Source organism: Scyliorhinus canicula, chromosome 8 (assembly GCF_902713615.1).
Source record: "Scyliorhinus canicula chromosome 8, sScyCan1.1, whole genome shotgun sequence".
NCBI classification, from domain to species: domain Eukaryota; kingdom Metazoa; phylum Chordata; class Chondrichthyes; order Carcharhiniformes; family Scyliorhinidae; genus Scyliorhinus; species Scyliorhinus canicula.
Window position 1 is genome coordinate 69,660,267 of NC_052153.1, and position 20,455 is coordinate 69,680,721.

The following is a 20,455-nucleotide window of genomic DNA, read 5'->3' on the forward strand; positions in this document are numbered from 1 at the left end:
GGAGATTTAAATGAGGATCTGAACTCTACGTTCAAAAAGCACTTTGGAGTTTATCATTGAGAAAAATGTGATTCTTTTAAGAGATATCTTGTGCAGAAAATATCTTTGAAGTGAAGAATATTTAAGTTTATGTAAGTTGTCTTGGCAAATTCTCATCAAAATCTTCTCGGCAAATATTCAGTTTCTACTTACAAAAAGAAATAAATCTTGAGATGTCAGAAATGGTTATTTGTCTTTAACTGGTGCCCGATTGATATTTAACTTTGTTAATTTGCGGCAATCCAAATTGTGTCCTCTTTGCGGGACAAAGTTGCAACCTTCATGCAAATATTATCTAAAACATAAATGAACTTACCTAATATTTTATGATTTTAAAACTTCTTTTGATTGTCTAGATAATCAAGCAAGAACCAGCTCCCAGCTTCTAAAGCTGGGAGGTAAATTTGTTCTTCTATTTCAAAAGTGGATTGTCTTCACCAGATTACAAGACTATTATATTCGGTCTACTGCACCAGGTCACACGTTTTCAGAATTCAAGTAGCTATAAAAATCTTGCTAATCTCTTTTGATTTTAACCAAACCATTATGTACTTGGCTTCAATGAGATTGTTCAGCTGTGTGTATTAACTGTTGAAATCGTATTGCACAAATTCCTGGAACTGCAGATTGAAGTAATCATTTCACTGGTGTATGAAGTTTAAGATGCTCAGCTAATTTTTCAAATGCAGTGGACTATTCTATATGTCTGAAGTGAATCCAAGCTTTATAAACCTAAACTCAAGATTTCTGAGAGGAATTGACCAATACTTCCTCATTCACTTCATCATATGGAGGGCCTTTGATTCTGATTGTTCAACTGTGACTTAAATGTATTAAAATCCTTTGCGGCTTGGATGTTGGTCTGTGCCAAAAACAAACATAAAAAATTACAACCTTTGAGGTTTACCCCAAATATACTATGCACTCAATTATATTTTTAGTTTTTCTTTATTTCTAACATTCTACTCTTTAGCCGCAAAGGATATGGGCCTGAATATCTATTCCATTCCCACTGCTATTCCCACAATAATATAATATGCAGGAAGGGCCATATACAGAATCAGGATTCGTATTTGACAGGCCTAGTCTCAAAACCCCCATGGTGATTTGCTGGGACAGATCCTCAGTTCTTCAAGCCAGATGCTCCCCGGTCACCACCTCGCAATCTGTTCGGAGGGTGGTTCTCATGGGCTTTCTATTCACTTTCCCCATCACCTATGTAAAATCCTGGTGTCTCTCACCCTGTGCAACTATGCCACCAAGTCCCCCAGCGCTGCACCTCTGAACCTTGAACCTTCTGTCTGTACTGTTGTTCCATTTTCCTTGTTTAAAATTGTAGCAATAGTATTCAGCAAAAGGTTCATGTCATTTAGTGCAGCATCCCTTTCAGAGAGGTAGACTCCCTTTAAGAAGAGAATTCTGGCTGCACCATGCCATGGTTCAGGTCCCTTTTGAGTGCAGAGGGAATCAGAAGTGCAGCAGACACACAACAGGGAGCCACAATCAGCCGCCTCAACAGGATCAGGCAGGTAATGCCTGGGTTATCAAGGTCCGAAAATTTTACAATAAGTATGTTCTGTTCAAAATAAAGAAGAGATAATGGACTACTTTATGCTTTTGATATTTGTGTGAGGTCTGAAGTGAATTGGCTCTTCTCCAGCACATGATGTTTTTGTGGCTCAACAGATTTTTTTCAAGATAGGCTAGAAGTTACTGTTGGCAATAGTGGATAAGTGTCTGCTCCTATGACATCCCTCTGTCTGCTATTTTAACAGAGATGTTAACCCGAGTTTACACTTGCATTAAAACCGTAGACAGAAGAATGCCTTATAAAAGTGTTAAGCATTTGCAGGTTTTGGCATAGTGTTTCCGAGCCGATTGTCTGGAAGAGTAAAGTGCATACTTGGAATGCTAAAATAATCTTTCAGTGCTCAGAGGGGTTACAGATGTAAATGTGAGGGATTGGGGTTGAACGATGAAATGAAAACTCAGTATGATCTGGAATTCTGAAACTGATGGAATTCAGAATTATATTTCATATTATCTTTAAAATCTTCATATGTCAACTACTTTATAATTACATGATGGTTACGTATTCCAGGTATCATTACTAGTGATGGTGGTAACGGTGCTGTAGAATAGGCATTGGGAGGTTAAAAATGTAAGTTAAGAACCCAGTCTCTAAGTCTGTACCCATAATTTGGCATGCACACATAATGCTCACAGCATTGTTAAAATATACAGAAACGTTCATGCACAACGTCCCATGCCTTAGCCTTGACAGTAAAAACTGGCCTTCTGGCAGAAGTCAAATTTAAAGAAAGCCCTGTGATTTCTGAATGCTCGAATTTGAAGATAATCTGAAGGATATTAATCTATTTCTCAGTGGACATATCACAAAATTGACCCCACATTTGGCACAGTTATTGTTAATTTGCCAATTTCACTTTGTGAAACTGTTCAGAAAGGCTGAGAATTGCAACCCGTTTGGTACAGTGAGGAATTGCACAGCAGGTTAATAGAGAGGTTGTATGGATTACAAAGTACCATCTTTGTGTGCATGACCAATACATATTAATAATAATCGCTTATTGTCTCAAGTAGGCTTCAATGAAGTTACTGTGAAAAGCCCCTAGTTTGAGAAATACAAACTTTTCCGACAGCACCAACATTTACCTTAATGAGCGCAAGTAAATTTCATACATAAAACCGGCTTATCTAGACTTCATCTAAAGTGTGTGTGACAAGTCAGCGGGGTGCATTCCCAGCAAGATTCACAGTCCGGCGTGAATCAACTGTCAGGCTAAAACGGCATCAGCGTTCCAATGCTCCTGTCCCCTGCGGGTGGGGGCAGCGAGGTACCCCTCACCTCAGTGCCATGCAAACCCGCAATCTGCATGGATTTAAATATGATTAATGGGCTGGAAGCCTGATACACCAGCCCTCTGCAATGCTCCAGCCCTCTCAAGTAGGACTCACAAGGGCGTGAATTGGTACAAGTATTTATGAATGGGGTTGCTTCACAGTGCCAGGGTCCCAGCTTTGATTCCCGACTTGGACCACTGTCTGTATGGAGTCTGCACGTTCTCCCCGTGTCTGCGTAGGTTACCTTCGGTCACTCCGGTTTCCGCCCACAAAACACATGCTTGTTAAGTGAATTGGCCATTCTCAATTCCCCCTCCATGTACCCAAACAGGCGCCGGAGTGTGGCGACTAGGGGATTTTCACAACAACTTCATTGCAGTGTTAATGTAAGCCTATTTGTGACACTAAGAAAGATTATTATGTTGAGGGTGGCGCAGTCGTACAAGTCAGGGTGACCATGCAGCCTGGTGGCATTGGGTGGTCAAGGGAATCATCAGCTTGCTGACATTCTCTGTCTCTCCTTCCTCCTCCCGACACAGACGCATGAATTTCAGACTACAGCCAGCTATGCTCGCTATCATAGATCATAGAACATAGAACTGCACAGCATAGTACAGGCCCTTTGGCCCACGATGTTGTGCCAAATTAGTCTGAAACTAAGATTAAATCAACCTACTCCCAATCATTCTAGTGCACTCCATATGCCTATCCAATAACTGAAAGTTCCTAAAGCGTCCGACTCCACTACCATAGCTGGGAGTGCGTTCCATGCCCCAACCGCTCTCTGAGTAAAGAACCTACCTCTGACATCCCTCCTATATCTTCCACCATGAAACTTATAGTTATGCCCCTTTGTAACAGCTACATCCACCCGAGGAAAAAGTTGCTGAACATCCACTCAATCCATCCCTCTCATCATCTTACATACCACTATTAAGTCACCTCTCATCCTCCTTCGCTCCAATGAGAAAAGCCCAAGCTCCCTCAACCTTTCCTCATAAGACCCACCCACCAATCCAGGCAGCATCCTGGTAAATCTCCTTTGCACCCTTTCCAATGCTTCCACATCGTTCCTATAATGAGGTGACCAGAACTGCACACAATACTCCAAGTTACCCATAATAACCAAGGTCTTGTACAGTTGCAGCATAACCTCATGGCTCTTAAACTCAATCACCCTGTTAATAAATGCTAACACACTATAGGCTTACTTCACGGCTCTATCCACTTGGGTGGCAACTTTCAGAGATCTATGGACATGAACTCCGAGATCTCTCTGTTCCTCCACATTCTTCAGAACCCTGCCGTTAACCATGTAATCCGCATTCAAATTTGTCCTACCAAAATACTTTGTCCTACTCACACTTATCAGGGTTAAACTCCAACTGCCACTTTTCAGCCCAGCTCTGCATCCTATCAATGGCTCTTTGCAGCCTACAACAGCCCTCCACATTATCCACTGCTCCACCAATCTTGGCGTCATCAGAAAATTTTCTATCCCAGCCTTCAACTCCATCATCCAAGTCATTGATAAAAATCACAAATAGCAGAGAACCCAGCACTGATCCCTGTGGTACTCTGCTGGTGACTGGGCTCCAGGATGAAAATTTACCATCTACCACCACCCTCTGTCTTCTATGTGATACCAGTGAGAAGTCTTACAACACCAGGTTAAAGTCCAACAGGTTTGTTTCAAACACGAGCTTTCGGAGCACGGCTCCTTCTTCAGGTGAATGGAGGAGGTCCATTTCAGGTCCATTCACCTGAAGAAGGAGCCGTGCTCCGAAAGCTCGTGTTTGAAACAAACCTGTTGGACTTTAACCTGGTGTTGTAAGACTTCTTACTGTGCTCACCCCAGTCCAACGCCGGCATCTCCACATCATTTCTATGTGATAGCCAGTTACTGATCCAATCAGCCAAATTTCCCTCTATGCAATGCCTCCTTACTTTCTGCATGAGCCGACCATGGGGTACCTTATCAAAGGCCTTACTAAAATCCATGTATACAACATCAACTGCTCTACCTTCATCTATGTACTTAGTTACCTCCTCAAAGAATTAAATCAGACTTGTGATGCAAGACTTACCACTCACAAATCCGTGCTGACTATCCTGGATTAAGCTGTATCTTTCCAAATGATTATGAATCCTATCCCTCAGGGCCCTTTCCAATAATTTACCGATGACCAAAGCGAGGCTAATTGGCTTATAATTCCCAGGGTTATAACTATTCCCTTTCTTGAACAAGGGAACAACATTCACCTCTCTCCAGTCTTCTGGCACTATTCCTGTAGACAGTGAGGACGTAAAGATCAAAGCCAAAGGCTCTACAATCTCATCCCTCGCCTCCCAAAGAATCCTTGGATATATCCCATCAGGCCCAGGGGACTTATCTATCCTCAGGCTTCAAACATTTCTAACACATCTTCCTTCTGAATATCTACCTCCTCCAGCCTACTAGCCTGTATTGCAGTATCCTCTTCAGCAACTTCAGCAACATCGCCCCTCTCCTTTGTGAACACTGAAGAAAAGTATTCATTTAGGGCCTCTCCTATATCTTCAGACCATGCACACGTTCCCACTACTGTCTTTGACCAGCTCTAACTTCACCTTGGTCATTCTTTTATTCCTCACATAAGAGTAAAAAGCCTTGGGGTTTTCCTTGATCCTACCCGCCAAGGACTTTTCATGCCCCCTCCTAGCTCTCCTGAGCCCTTTCTTGAGCTCCTTCCTAGCTATCCCTCAAGTGCCCTAATTGAACCTTGTTTTCTCATCCTTACATAAGCCCCCTTCTTCCTCTTGACAAGACATTCAAACTCTTTTGTAAACCATGGTTCCCTCACTCGACCATTTCCTCCCTGCCTGAGAGAGACATACATATCAAGGACACGTAGTATTTGCTCCTTGAAGAAGCTCCACATCTCAATTGTGCCTATCCCTGACAGTTCCTGTTTCCATCTTATGCTCCCCAATTCTTGTCTAATCGCATTGTGATCACCCTTCCCCCAGTTATAAACTTTGTCCTGCCATATGTTCCTATCCCTCTCCATTGCTATAGTGAAAGTCACCGAATTGTGGTCACTATCTCCAAAGTGCTCTCCCACAACCAAATTTAACACTTGGCCCGGTTCATTACCCAGTACCAAATCCAATGTGGCTCCGCCTCTTGTCGGTCTATCCACATATTGTGTGAGGAAACCCTCCTGCACACACTGGATAAAAACAGCCCCATCCAAAGTATTTGAATTATAGTGGTTCCAATCAATATTTAGAAAGTTAAAGTCACCCATGACAACTACCCTGTGACTACCGCACCTATCCAAAATCTGCCTTGCAATCTTTTCCTCCACATCGCTATTACTATTTGGGGGTCTATAGAAAACTCCTAACAAAGTGACTGCTCCTTTCTTATTTCTAACTTCAGCCCACACTACCTCAGTGGACAGATCCTCCTCAGTGGACAGATCCTCCTCAAACTGCCTTTCTGCAGCCATTAAACTATCCTTGATTAACAATGCTACTCCTCCACCTCTTGTACCACCTTCTCTAATCTTACTGAAACATCTAAACCCCGGAATCTCCAACAACCATTCCTGCCCCTGTCTATCCACAATATCATAGTCCCAGGTACCAATCTATGCTTCAAGCTCACCAACCTTATTCCTGATGCCCCTCGCATTGAAGTAGACAAATATCAAACCACCTTACTGCCTGCAGGTCCACTCTTGTGACCTTGATACCTTCCTCAGTACTGCACTCCCCTCAACTTCCAGACTACAAATCAGTTTCCTATCCCCCTGCCAAATTAGTTTAAACACCGCCGAAGAGCTATAGCACATTTCCCTCCCAGGATATTGGTGCCCCTCTGGTTCATGTGTAACCCGTCACATTTCTACAAGTCCCACCTTCCCCAGAATGTGCTCCAATTATCTAAGTAACTGAAACCCTCCCTCCTACACCATCCCTGTAGCCACGTGTTAAACTGCACTCTCTCCCTGTTCCTCACCTTGCTCACACGCGGCACTAGCAGCAAACCAGAGATGACAACATGGTCTGTCCTGGCTCTCAGTGTCCACCCTAGCTCCCTGAATTCCTGTTTTACATCCCCAACCCTTTTTCCTACCTATGTCGTTGGTACCAATGTGTACCATGACTTGTGGTTGCTCCCCCTCAAGGATCCTGAAAACACGATCAGAGACGTCACGTACCTTGGCACCCGGGAGGCAACAAACCACCGTGAGCCTCTATCGTTGCCACAGAACCGCCTATCTGTACCTCTAACTATAGAGTCTCCAATAACTAATGCTCTCCTGCTCTCCCCCCTTTCCTTCTGAGCCATAGGGACAGACTCAGTGCCAGAGACTTGGTCACCGTGACTTACCTCCCCCCCCCCCCCTCCCCCTCCAAACAGTATCCAAAACAGTATACCTGTTATTGAGGGGAACAACCGCAGGGGATCCCTGCACTGACTGCTTCTTCCCTCTCCTTTTAAACGTCATCCAGCTACCTTCATTCTTAGGGGTAACTACATCCCTGTAGCCTCTATCTGTTACCGACTCTGCCTCCCGAATGATCCTCAGTTCATCCAGCTCCAGCTCTAGTTCCCTGACAGGGTCTTTGAGGAGCTGGAGATGGGTGCACATCCCACAGGTGAACTCAACAGGGCCATTGACGGGTGTCCCTCATCTCGAACATCCCGCAGGAGGAACATTGCACTGCCCTCTCTGCCATTCCTTTCATTCATCCACTTGACAATTACTGAAAAAAAAGCTTACCCGATTTTCTCACTCCCCGACAGCAGCTTTCAACTTGTCCCTGCAGTCTATCCTCACTGAGAGCTCCTTCTAGTCACAGTGACTGCACCTGAGGCAAATCACTCCCCACAACAGCCAATCAGCATCGCCGCTCTGCCACCCTCTACAGGATCTAACTTCTGAAATCTACAGCAGTGCTGGTGAGGATTCTGCTTTTCCTATGTGCACCTCCTCTCGACCTATCTTTTGTTTCTTTACTTGTCCAACCTCCTTTTACCTTGTACCATCATTCCTTTTGTCCTTTAACCATGCTGCCTTCCACCCTCCAATAGTGAAAAAAAAAAGTTCGGCCCAGAATTCTTATTTCCCAGCTTTTAATGATGTTTCATTTTGAAGTACACAAGACCAGTTTGGACCAGTATTCTTATTTCCCCGTTTTGTTCTTTCCTCCTCCTCCCCCTTTCCCTGCATCCGTACTTGCAAAAAACTTACTACAGCCTTAACATCTGCAGGTCAGCGACCTGAAATGTTAATATTATTTCTCCTTACACAGATGCTGGCTGAGTATTTCAGATTTCAAGCATTCTAATATACTGAACAGTGCAGAGGACAGAAAATGAGGTCAATCAGGGTTAGTGGCTTGAGCAGTGCTCAGCACGGGCTTTAAAGATATATTAAACTAAAAGGAGGTGGTGAAGAAAGGAAAATCATATGATGTTTGAGAGTTTAGGGGGAAATACGGGAAAAGAATCGTGATGTAGTGTCCAACAACTGCCTCAGGATGATGGGATATTTTTGCAGTACATAATGGTCTCTATGAGAGATGGGCATGAAACAACCTCAAATTATCCAGTTCGGTTATGAAACTGTTACAAGTACTTAGTAAACAATACAAAACCAATGGAATTGTTCATGAATTCCTGATACATGTGGATGATTGAACATGTCCAAATGCATAACCTTAGTTCAACACAGCACAAAACATTGGCTAAACTAAACACCAAACTGTATGCCTTTTAAATGAATCAAAAAGCATTTTGCTTTTTCAGAGCTAGATGTATTTTTACAATACATATTAAGCTCTGCACTTTGTTCTGTTTTCAAATTGAATTAACGGCTGGAGGTAAGAACCCAGTGGAAAGAAGTTATCAAACTAGCAACAAGTCACCGTCGAGCAACTCATTCTTTTTTCTTGAACTCAATTTCTGGAGAAAGTATCATTGCTCAACATTACCTGAAATAAAACCATTAAGATCTCTAATGCTATTGCACTTCAGTAGCTATTAACTGTCACAGAAAACAAATCTGCCAGATCATGGTGCATCTGGCACCAGGGGGGTGGGTATATGGGGGGGAGGACACCTGCTCCCGTTGGCCATCAAGATGATGGTCGCCCTGAACTTTTACGCAACGGGATCTTCCAGGTGACGAGTGGGGACCTGTCTGGGATCTCACGACCTCGTTGCACAGGTGCATCCACGCCGTCATCGATCCCTATATGCCCAGGTGTCTCAATACATCCATTTCCATGTGGACCTAGCCCACCAGGATGCCCAGACGGCGGCGTTCCCCGTCATCGCCGACATGCCCCGGGTCAGGGGGTGATCGACAGCATGCATGTCACCCTACGAGCACCTGCAGATGACAGACTGTTCTCCATAAACTGAAAGAGGTTCCACTCAATGAACATGCAGCTGATATGTGACCATCAGCTGCACATCAGGCATGTCTGTGCCCGATACCTGGACAGTGTGCACGACACCTTCATCCTGGCATACTCGCCGATTCTTGACATGTTCGAGATGCCCCATCGGCTGGGGGGGGGTTGGCTCCTGGGTGACAGGGGTTATCCACTGCGGTCATAGCTCATGATGCCTATCTAGAGGCCACAGACCAATGCCAAGACCAGCTACAACAAAGCACAAGCCGCAACGAGGTCCTTGATCGAGCGATGCTTCGATTTCCTCAAGATGAAGTTCAGGTTCCTGGACCTTTCTGGAGGTGGTCCAGGTACTATGACACTGACAGGGCCGCCTGCATCATTGTGGCCTGCTGTGTCCTCCACAACATCGAGCAGCAGAAGGGCGACATGCTGGAGGAGGTGGATGAATGGCAGGCCTCGTCTGATGAGGAGGATGCCGGGGAGGGGCAGGACATGGGCCCAGGCAGGCACGGGAGGCCACACGACATGTGCACAGGGCCAATGCGCACGGGATGCTCTAAACACATCGTGGTTCACCGACTGGGGGTGTGGGGGGAATACTGACCAGGGGCATGGATGCCGCTCTCCACCCGCACATCCCTTCCCTGGCCAGCCAGCCAGCCCCGCCTGCACCCCCTCCATGATACCTACCTGCCACACCACGGGGTGGGGGCCCTAGGTTGTCAGTAACACTGGGTCTGGTCCATGGAATGGAGGATGATGACAATCCGCTCTGAGATGAGCTCTGGTGGTCCGCTTCATTTGACAACGTCTGGCTCCTGCCCACGGTAGCACTTTCAGCGTCACTGCGTGATCCCTGCATGCGAACTGGTCATTCCATCACACGGTCGCATCGAATCCCTGGTGGAGGGGTTTGTCGGGGGGTGTTTGTGCAGGGAAGGGGGTGGGGAGCCCAGACCACCCAAAATGTTTGCCCATTCCTCTCCCCCTCCCCCTCACTCTCACCCCCTCTCTGACCAGCCCACCCCACACACCCATCTGACAGGTTAAAGCAGTGGTAACAGGTGTTTAATGTGCCAGCGTATATACAGATTTGTGCCCAATCCCCTGTAACTGAATTATGCCCTGCATCTGTGCCAACATAACTGGTGCCTAACTTTCTGACCTTACATTACGTCTTGGTGGATCCCCAGACGGTACCGCAGGAGTGGAGGCGGCCTGCTGTGATACCCGTCCTGCGACCTGGGTCCCTATTAGCAGCCGTCTTCTTGGCCTGGATGGGCCCGGCTGCTGCTCAGCCGTCCCAGGTGCATGGTGCTACCCAGTTCTGCCCACCAGATGCACCAGGGACTGGAGTGGTGGAGTCGGACATATTGCAGTGTTCTGGCTCCTCCATTGCATGCATCACAGGCATGGGCCCCATCAACTGCTCCTCCCTCGGGGTGCCTGATGGCCCCCGGCTTCTCAATGGGATGGGTGTGCGAACGGAGCTATCCCCTGAGGTTCCCCAGTGTCTGCATGCTGACGGCCCAGGAGCACAGGGAGTGGACCATCTCTGTCATGGACTGCTCCACGTCACCCATTGACTGTGCCACCACCTTATGGGTCTGTGTCACATCAGTCAGTGACTGCGTCATCAGGGACTGGGCCACTTCCCTCTGTGTCTGTACCACGTCGGCCAGCACCTGGGAAATGCCGTCGACGTTCCCAACCATGGCCTGCTGTGACTGGGCCACACTCAAGGGCTCTGCTGCAATTTCCAGGTGGCTCTGGCACATGGTTGCCTATGTGGTGGCAGTCCTGTCCTGGGCCTCAGTCTGCACCTTCACAGAATGACCCAAGCCTTGGACATGCTGATGCACAGCCAAATCCATCGCCCCCAATGGCTCCGCCGTGGATGCCATCTGTGCGGAGTTGAGCTGTGTGGCATGCATGGTCGGCACCACCTTCTGCTCCTGCATGCGGTTGGACTCTTCCAACTGCACCTGCAGTTAGTGGATGCTCAGCAACATTCCCGCATTGTATTCCCTGGCTCTACGACTGCATCTCCACAATCGATGGGACTGTCCATTCCAGAAGCTCGAAACCCATCTGGACGGCAGCTAGTTCTGGGGAAAGCCTGCCCTCTGACCCCCCCCCCCCCCCCCTCACCCCTCCGCCCCTCGAGTGGTCCTACCTCCACCTGATGTACCAGATCACTTGTGTAGTAGACACCAGATAGTGCCACAGGCGTCTCTTTACTAAAGTGCCCAACCGAGGTGAGGGTGTTGGAGACAGCTGTGACGGGAAATCTGTGTCATCCTCAGACTCGAGCTCCGGGGTGTCCTGCATCTCAGGTCAAGGGCTGCCATCCAAGCTGTTCTCGTCCTCAGTCCTCGGCTCACGGGGGGAGCTCCAGCTGTGTCATTGGCTGGGGACGGGAGACACTGAATGGTCCCGCCCCATCTCCAGCAGATACTGCAAGACACAAGACAAGACGTAAGATTAGACCCCGGGCCAGGGTGAGCAGGGGCAAGGGGGTGGTGAGGGTGAGGGGGTGGTGTTTGGGAGTGGGGGTGTTGAGACACGATGTCACAGGAAACCAAAACTCAGTATGGTCTCACTTCCTCATCCGCGGCTGAACTCCACCCCGGCGACTTTTGTTTACTTTGGGCTGCCGACCACGCCCAAGGCCCTCTACTCTGTGATGGTCAGGAGCCGCAGGCCCAACGGTTCCCCTCCATTTTTCTCCCGCTCCCGGGGGTTATGGGCGGCCTTCTCCGTTGGGAGCAGAGGGGGGCAAACAGAAAACGACAGTGTTAGACAGTCCGATGCATGCAGCCCAGGGGGTGGGTAGCTGGTGGCCTCAGTGATTAGGGCATCCGATCATGGGTACCCGCATGTGGTACAGGGTGGGGGTTTAGCCAACCTCCGGGTTATGTGTGTGGGGGACACGGTTAGTGCCAGGGGCACAGTGCTGCCTACTCACCCTTGTCACTCTGAGGAGGTTGTGCAGTTTTTGCCGGTACTGTTGGCCGGTCCAGACAGTGTTGTTGGCGCTGACTGCTTCTGCCATCTGCGCCCAGGCACGATGAATGGCGGCAGCTGACAGCCTCCTTCCCAGGCAAGGTTACAGGGTCAACCACCTCTCCTCCACCACGTCCAAGAGAGTCTCCAGCTCAGCGTTGGTGAATCTTGGGGCTGCTCTCCTTGCTGCCATCTTGTTGGCTGGGATGATGTGTGTGGGCAGTGAAGTGTGTATTTACAGCTGCAGCTTGTCAGCCTCCTGAGTGTCCATCATGAATCCGGCGAATCCCAGACCATTTCTCATTGGAATCGATTGTGTTCCATGTGGTGCCCACGCTAGCCCCTCAACAGTCGCTGAATCGGTCCAGCTGCGGGGTTTTTTTTGCTGTCGTGGAAGTCCACGAATCCTGATCTGGAGTCAACACTTAGGCCGTGATTCTATGCAACCACAATGGGTGGGCGCGATTCACCGACCCAAATGGGCCGAGCGGCCTGCCGTTCCCGACCTGTTCACGACGGCGGCAACCACACCTGGGGCGAAATCCTCCGACCCCCCACAGGGTCGGAGAATCGCCCGGGGCTGCCGAAAATCCCGCCCCCGCCATGTCCAGAATTCACACACCAGCAAAAAGTCGGCGTGCCGCCAATCCCGCCACCCGCCTCGGAGAATGGTGGGGGCTCACGGGAGGCTACGGGTTTCTGTGCTGCCGTTATTCTCTGGCCCGCATGGGCCGAAGTCCCGCCGCTGAGAGGCCAATCCCGCCGCCGTGGTTTGAACCACATCTGTGCCGGTGGGATTGGCGGTGCGAGCAGGCCCCCGGGGTCCTTGGGGGGGGGCAGGGCGATCGGACCACGGGGGGTGCCCCCACAGTGACCAGTCCCGCGATCGGGGCCCACCGATTGGCGGGCGGGCCAGTGCCGTGGGGACACTCTTTTTCTTCCGCCGCCGCCACGGCCTCCACCATGGCGGAGGTGGAAGAGAATCCCCCAGCGCACATGTGCCGCTGGTGACGTCAGCGGCAGCTGATGCACCGGCACATGCGCAAACCGGCGAAGGCCTTTCGGACAGCCCCAGCACCGGGCGGCGGGCGTCAAAGGCTGATGTTGCCGGTTTTGGCGCCAGTCGGTGTGGTGCCAACTGCTCCGGCGCAGGCCTAGCCCCTCAATGGGAGGGCTTGGCCTCTAAAGGTGCGGAATTTGGGGAGGCCCGACGCCGGAGTGGTTTGTGCCACTCCGCTAAGCCGGGACCTCCCGCACCGCCGGGTAGGGGAGAATTTCACCCCAGGTCGCTGCTGTCGTGAACATGGCGCGCCAGGTAAGTGCGGGGCCTCGTGGGGGACGAATCGGGGATCGAGCACCACGACCGTACTCGGGAGGGGACTGGCCTGCGATCGGTGCCCACCGATCGTCGGGCCGGTGTCTCAAGGGGACGCACTCTTTCCCCTCCGCCGCCCCGCAAGATCAAGCCGCCACGTCTTGCGGGGCGGCTGAGGGGAAAGACGGCAACCGCGCATGTACGGGTTTGAGCTGTCCAACCCGCGCATGCGCGGCTGACGTCATTAGGCACCGCCGCGGCGTCATTCTTGGCGCGACGGGCCTTGAAGCCAGGGACAAGGCCCAGCCGCCGAGTTTCCCGGTACGGCCCGCCTATCCCCCCCGAGTAGGGGAGAATAGGGGGCCGGGAGAGGCTTCCGACGCCGTCGTGAACCTCTCCAGGTTTCACAACGGCGTCGGGCCTTCCGGAGAATTCCGCCCTTAGTCTCAGAAATGGAAAAAACAGCCCATGGTGTTTTTAAATTTTATATTTTACTTTAAAGACCATCACACGCAAGATAAAAGTAAATCCAGATAAAAGACAGGAAAAAAAAGTTACATACAAAACAATCAATTTACAAATGCACTTTCCAGACTTCAGGCTCTAAAACTGACATAACAATTTCAGCAGTCATTTCAAATAAGAGCAGTCAGGAAGCTATTAAGCACATAATGTAGCCTTTTGAGAATTAAAGTATTATATATTCCTACAGGAGACATTCAGGCTAGTTTCAATGTCTGTTTTCCAGCTCTATTAATTACTGATACAGTCAACAGGACAACAAACGGCAAAATCTGCATGCAACTGGACAAATCTCTCATAATCAATGCAAAGCACAGATACTTTTACCAGTGACATCAAATCACATGTGGGTTATCACAAATGTATTAAATTTCCTGTGATAGAACTGATTATAACGAATAAGAATATAAAGGCAATTGAAACACCAATAAAGATGAGGGCTGTAAATGATGAAATGTTCAGAAGCAAGATCAAAACCTAATTATGTCACGTTCCAACAGATATTTGGGATAGCATTCTGGGTTGTAATCTCCAACTATGTTTATCAGGCCTCGGTGTGAGGGCATAGGGACTCCTAAATAATAATAACCTTTATTAGTGTCACAAGTAGGCTTACATTAACACTTCAATTAAGTTACTGTAAAAATCTCCCAGTCACCACGCTCCGGCGCCTGTTCGGGTACATTGTGGGAGAATTCAGAATGTCCAATTCACCGAACAGCATGTCTTTCGGGACTTGTGGGTGGAAACCGGAGCACCCGGAGGAAACCAACGCTATATTAGACAGCACCACCAGAGTGGCCCAGGCATCAGAAGTGCATCTTGAGGATGCTGATGCGCCGTTCGATGACACTCCTGCTTGCTGCATGGACGTTGTTATAACGGTTCTCCGCCCCATTTTGGGGCCTCCGCACAGGCGTCATTAGGCATGACATCAGTGGATAAACCTTGTCGTCCAATAGCCAACCCTTCATCTGAAGAAGCACTTTGAAATTTCTGGATGCCGATGAGTGTGCCAGGATGTCTGCATCCTGAAATCGTTGAAATAAATGTCGAACTGAGAAGACTGAACTATCTGATCAAAATATTACACAGTGTTCCAGAAGCCTGCATTAAAACCTGTAACCCAGGAGAACAAGATACGATCTAAATTAAATATCTCGGGGCCGATTCTCCGAGCCCCGCCCCAGGTGGGAGAATCGCCGCAACTGTGCCACAATGCCCCGACACTGGTGCGAGATTCTCCGAGGTGCGGAAAATCGGCGCCATCTGCGGCGTGGCGGGCCGCTGGAATCCGCGGGGCCGCCGATTCTCCGGCACGGATGGGCCAAGCGGCCGCGCGGATACGACAGAGTCCCGCCGGCGCCGTTCACCCCTGGTTGCTGCCAGCGGGAACTCTGCGCGAACGGTCGGGGGGCAGCCTGTGGGGAGGAAGGAGGCTCCGTCCCCGAGGGGGGGGGCCTCCGGTGGGTCTGGTCTGTGAGCGGGTTCCACCGATCGGCGGGCCAGCCTCCCCCCCCCCTAGGCCTACTTTCCTGCTCGGCCGGCCCCTGAACACCGACGCCATGTTGAGTCGGGGCCGGCGCGTGGAAGAAGTCCCCCCACATGCGCAGGTTGGCGCGGCCCAACTGCGCATGTGCGGGTTGGCACAGCACCCATTTGGCACCGGGAAGGGAGGCTGGAGCGGCGTGAACCGCTCCAGCGCCGTGCTGGCCCCCTCTGGGGGACAGAATGGGTCATACCTAGGCCGGGTTCGCGCCGTCGTGAAACGCGACAGCGTTCATGACGGCGCGAACACTTGGGCTCCATTTGGGACAACCGCCCCCATAAAATCCTTAAGGGACTTTACATGATACAAGTTGGAAGAATGCTTCTCTTGGGCTGGAAGTCTAAAATGAGGTGTAACAATCTCAGAATAAGGACTTGGTAATTTAAGAATGAAATAAGGATCAAGACTTTTCTTCAGTCAATGCCTGTGAATCTTTGGAATTCTCCACCCCAGGGTGCTGCGAGTGCTCAGCTGTTGAGTGTATTCAGGACAGAGATCAGTAGATTTCTGGGTGCTGAGGGATATAGAGATAATTCAGGAAGTTGAGATAGACAATCAGCCATGACCTTATATGTCAGAGCAGCCTCAAAGGCCTGAGTGGCTTACTCCAGCTCTTATTTCTTATCTCCTCTTTGTTTGTCTTTGCTCTGTGCTGAAACTGGGAACAGAAATGAAGATAGTTTATTTTGGATCAGTTGTTTCCCCAAGATCACAAATGCTGAGTTTGAGGATGTTAGTACGACTGTCTTCCATTACAAATGCTGCAACCCCACACAAACTAGAACATTGTTTGATTAAATTCCAAAATACAGCAGCATCTCGAGAATCTCTTGTCACCATATTGTGTGTACATTATCTAAGGTGCTGCTTTTAGGTGCCTGGTCAAATGCCATTGCCTACAACTTATTTAACCATCTAAATACCAGTGTTGTCCCTTCCTGACACATTGCAGATATAGATAGAAGAAATGCACAGAAATAATTCTGTAGACAAGCAGTGGAGTGGTACAGCACCCAAAATCCTGTTTACTGATGTGATGCTCTAGTAAATAGGTGGGAGGGGAACTGCCATGTTTGGCATTTCCAGGCATCCTCCCCAGAGGGCAACATTACACCATTCATGCCAGCAGCTGGTAACCAGGGTCAGCATTGTGAACACTGGCTGCACGAAAAGGCATCAGAAGCATAATGCAATGACACACTTAAACAAAATCTATCAGGATTGCCTGACTGTGTCAAACATGCTGCAGATCGCCCAGGATTTCATGGTGCAGTGTTGCCTGGTAATCTGTTCCACATCTCTTGTTTGCCCATGCCAAGTCCTAACAAAAGCTTATGCTTTCTCATGCTTAACTTGAACACTCCATCAAGGTACAAATGAGAGCCTTGTCACACACGTCTTCCAAGGACCTTCACACATATCAGTAATTGTAAACCAATCTAGCTGCATTATCTACAGTCCATGCAAATTGGTTCTGCACATTTCTGTAAAACTGTTTGCAGTTCTGCAGTTTCCACCATGGCGAGACGTGTCTGCCTGCACCTTCAATAAAGAGCTTTGATGTGACAAATGTGAGTTAGTGTTCATCAATTGCCTCTTTCTTGTGACTAATAGATCCAGCTCCACTAAAACTCTCTTTTCTATTTTTGGTGCTTTAACACCATCTTTATATCGGGGAAATTAACACAATATGTGACGGAATAAATGAATCCTGAGTAAATATGCTTGTTCTTCATTAATTACTACTTAATAAACTCTGCATTAATATCCATTCAAAATATTCAGAACTTTCGACATTAAATTCTCAATGAATGCAAAGTTACATTTTTCAGTGCCAGCAAGGCTATTTGGCAAGTGACATTCTGTGTGGTCTCTCATCTTTGGCTGTGGCAATTTGGGGCAGAAATTTAGTTGAAGCCCTGCTCTTATGTGTTTCCACCAAACTCTACTGACATTATGACAACAGACCAGTCATTGTCTCGAGTTTGTTTGGAGGGGCCATATAAATGCAAGTTGTTGCTGAGGAAATTCACCTCCAATATTTAAAAGGAGTAAGGAGGAGGCAGTGGCACAGTGTTATTATCGCTGAACTAGTAATCCAGAGACACAGGGTAATCCTCTGGGGCATGGCTTCAAATCACAGCATGGCAAATTGTGGAATTTAAACTCAATAGATAAAATATTTAACGATCACCCTGCAACCATTGGCAATTGGCGTGAACTCAACTGGTTCAAGTATGCCCTTCAGGGAAGGCAACCTGCCATCCTTACCTGGTCTGGCTTACATGTGACTCCAAACCCACAGCAATGTGGTTGACTCTTAAATCCCTCTGATACGGACCAGCAAGCCACACAGTTGCATTTAACCGCTAGAGAGAGAACACAAAGGAATGAAACTAGACGGTTCACCCGGAATTGATCTAGGCGCCAGGATATAGAATCTTCAGGTGACACACGGGAGAGGGTAAAAGAGGAGGAGGCATTGCTTATTAGTTAAGGATTTAGTTACTGCAGTAAGGAGAGATGAAATATCGGAGGGGGCATCAAATGAAGCTTTGTAAATAGAGCTCAGGAATGAAAAAGGGGTAGTCACATTGCTAATAATAATAATCTTTATTGTCACAAATAGCCTTACATTAACACTGCAATGAAGTTACTGTGAAAATCCCCTAGTCGCCGCACTCCGGTGCATGTTTTGGGTACGCTGAGGGAGAATTCAGAATGTCCAAATTACCTAACAAGCACATCTTTCGGATCTTGTGGGAGGAAACTAGAGCACCCGGAGGAAACCCACGCAGACACGGGGAGAATGCGCAGACTCCGCAGACAGTGACCCAAGCCGTGAATCCCTGGTGCTGTGAAGCAACAGTGCTAACCACTGTGCTACCATGCCACATGACCCCCCCCCCCCCCTCCCTCAGCCCCTTCAAGATGACTTTGTCTGCACAGTCTTCGTGTCCCCATCAGTGACTGGCACCTGGCCTGTGATGTGGGGAGCCTCTTTCCTCACCACTCATCCCTGCCACAATAACCTGCTCACGAGCGCTCAGCCTGGGTTCTGCCAGCATCACTCAGCTCCTGACCTCATTACAGCCTTGGTTCAAACATGAACGAAAGTGCTGAATTCCAGAGGTGAGGTGAAAGTGACTGCCCTTGACATCAAGACAGCATTTGACCGAGTATGGCATCAAGAAGCCCTCGCAAAACTGTAGTCAATGGGAATCAATGTAGTCAATGGGAAGGCTTGGGCTGACAAGTTGCAAGTAACATTCATGCCACACAAGTGCCAGGCAATGACCATCTACAACAAGAGAGGATCTAATCATCGCCCCTTAACATTCAATGGCATTACCATCGCTGAACCCGTAACTATTAACATCCTGCGGGTTACCATTGAGATGAAACTGGACTAGCCATATAAATACTGTGGCTACCAGATCAGGTCAAAAGCTAGAAATTCTGTGGTGAGTAACTCACCTCTTAACCCCCCTTCCCCCAAAGCTGGTCCATCATCTACAACGCACAAGTCAGAGTGTAATGGAATACACTCTACTTACCTGGATGAGTGCAGTTCCAACAACATTCATGTTCGCCACCATCCAGGACAAAGCAGCCCACTTGATTGCTATTGCTATCACAAGTATTCAATCCTCCACTATCGAAAAACAGTGATAGCCCCCATGTGTACCATCTACACGATGCACTGCAGGAACTCACCAAGGTTCCTCAGGCAGCCACCTTCCAAACCCATAACCACCAGCTTCGAACAACAGCAGCAGATACCTGGGAACAGCACCACCTGGAGTTTCCCCTTCAAATCTTTGAATTCTCTCCGTAACAGCACCGTGGGTGTACCTACACATCAGGGACAGCAACGGTTCAAGAGGACAGCTCACCACCACCATCTGAAGGGCAGCTAGGGATGGCCAGCGATCACCATATCCCATAAATTAATTTGTAAAATTGCAGTTTTATTATGATCCTGATTTGGGGTCAGTGGCAAAGCGATGGCGTTCATTATGCTAACAGATGCCCACAGACATATTTTGGACTTTTGAGTGAAAGTTACTAAAAGTCCTCTCAGAAGGTTACCCTCTACTGGGGATCTGGAATATGTATGAACAGGCCAAGCAACACTGGGTGCAATTTAACCAGAAAAATTCTATGTCCAATTTTGGTTGCAGACAGCGGGGTGTTTCTCAATGGTTGCAGCACCAAGAAACACCCCGCTACTCAACGGCACTTTGCAGGTTTGTTGTGGCCTTGGGTACTTTCTCTTTGCTGAGGCCGCACTTATAATTTTCTGCTGGCAAGCCCAACAGGAAAGGCTCCTCAGCAGATCGGGGTGCCATTCTGTCTGGTTGCCCTGATCTTTCTCCCCCTTTCAACCCTTCTCCCCTTTTGGGCACCTCCGTATCTCCTTCCCCAACCTCAGGAAGGACTCCGGGAACACCATCTCACTGCCGCTCCCCCCCCCCCCCCCCCCCCCCAACCTCCCCCACCTCCCCGGGCATCGATCCCTGGCAATACCAGCCAGGGACATGGTCACCCTTCCAATGCCACCCTGGAAGTACCACCTGGGCATCCATCCAGTGCCAAGGTGCTGGGCTGGCAGTTCCAAGGTTCCTGGTGCCAGAGGGAGTTCCGGAGTACCAGCCTTCCCTTCCGCTGACCACCCAGGATCCTCCAATGCCTGGAAAGACCTGCCGAGGAGCCATTACGACTGGTCCACCTTTGTGGAA

At 48.8% G+C, this 20,455-nt stretch overlaps 1 protein-coding gene across 1 annotated transcript in view; it reads left to right on the top strand.

Moving 5' to 3' along the window:
* The window catches only part of LOC119970309 (A disintegrin and metalloproteinase with thrombospondin motifs 19-like), a 650,870-nt gene that overhangs the window by 316,790 nt on the left and 313,625 nt on the right, over positions 1 to 20,455 (top strand). The window lies entirely within an intron of this gene.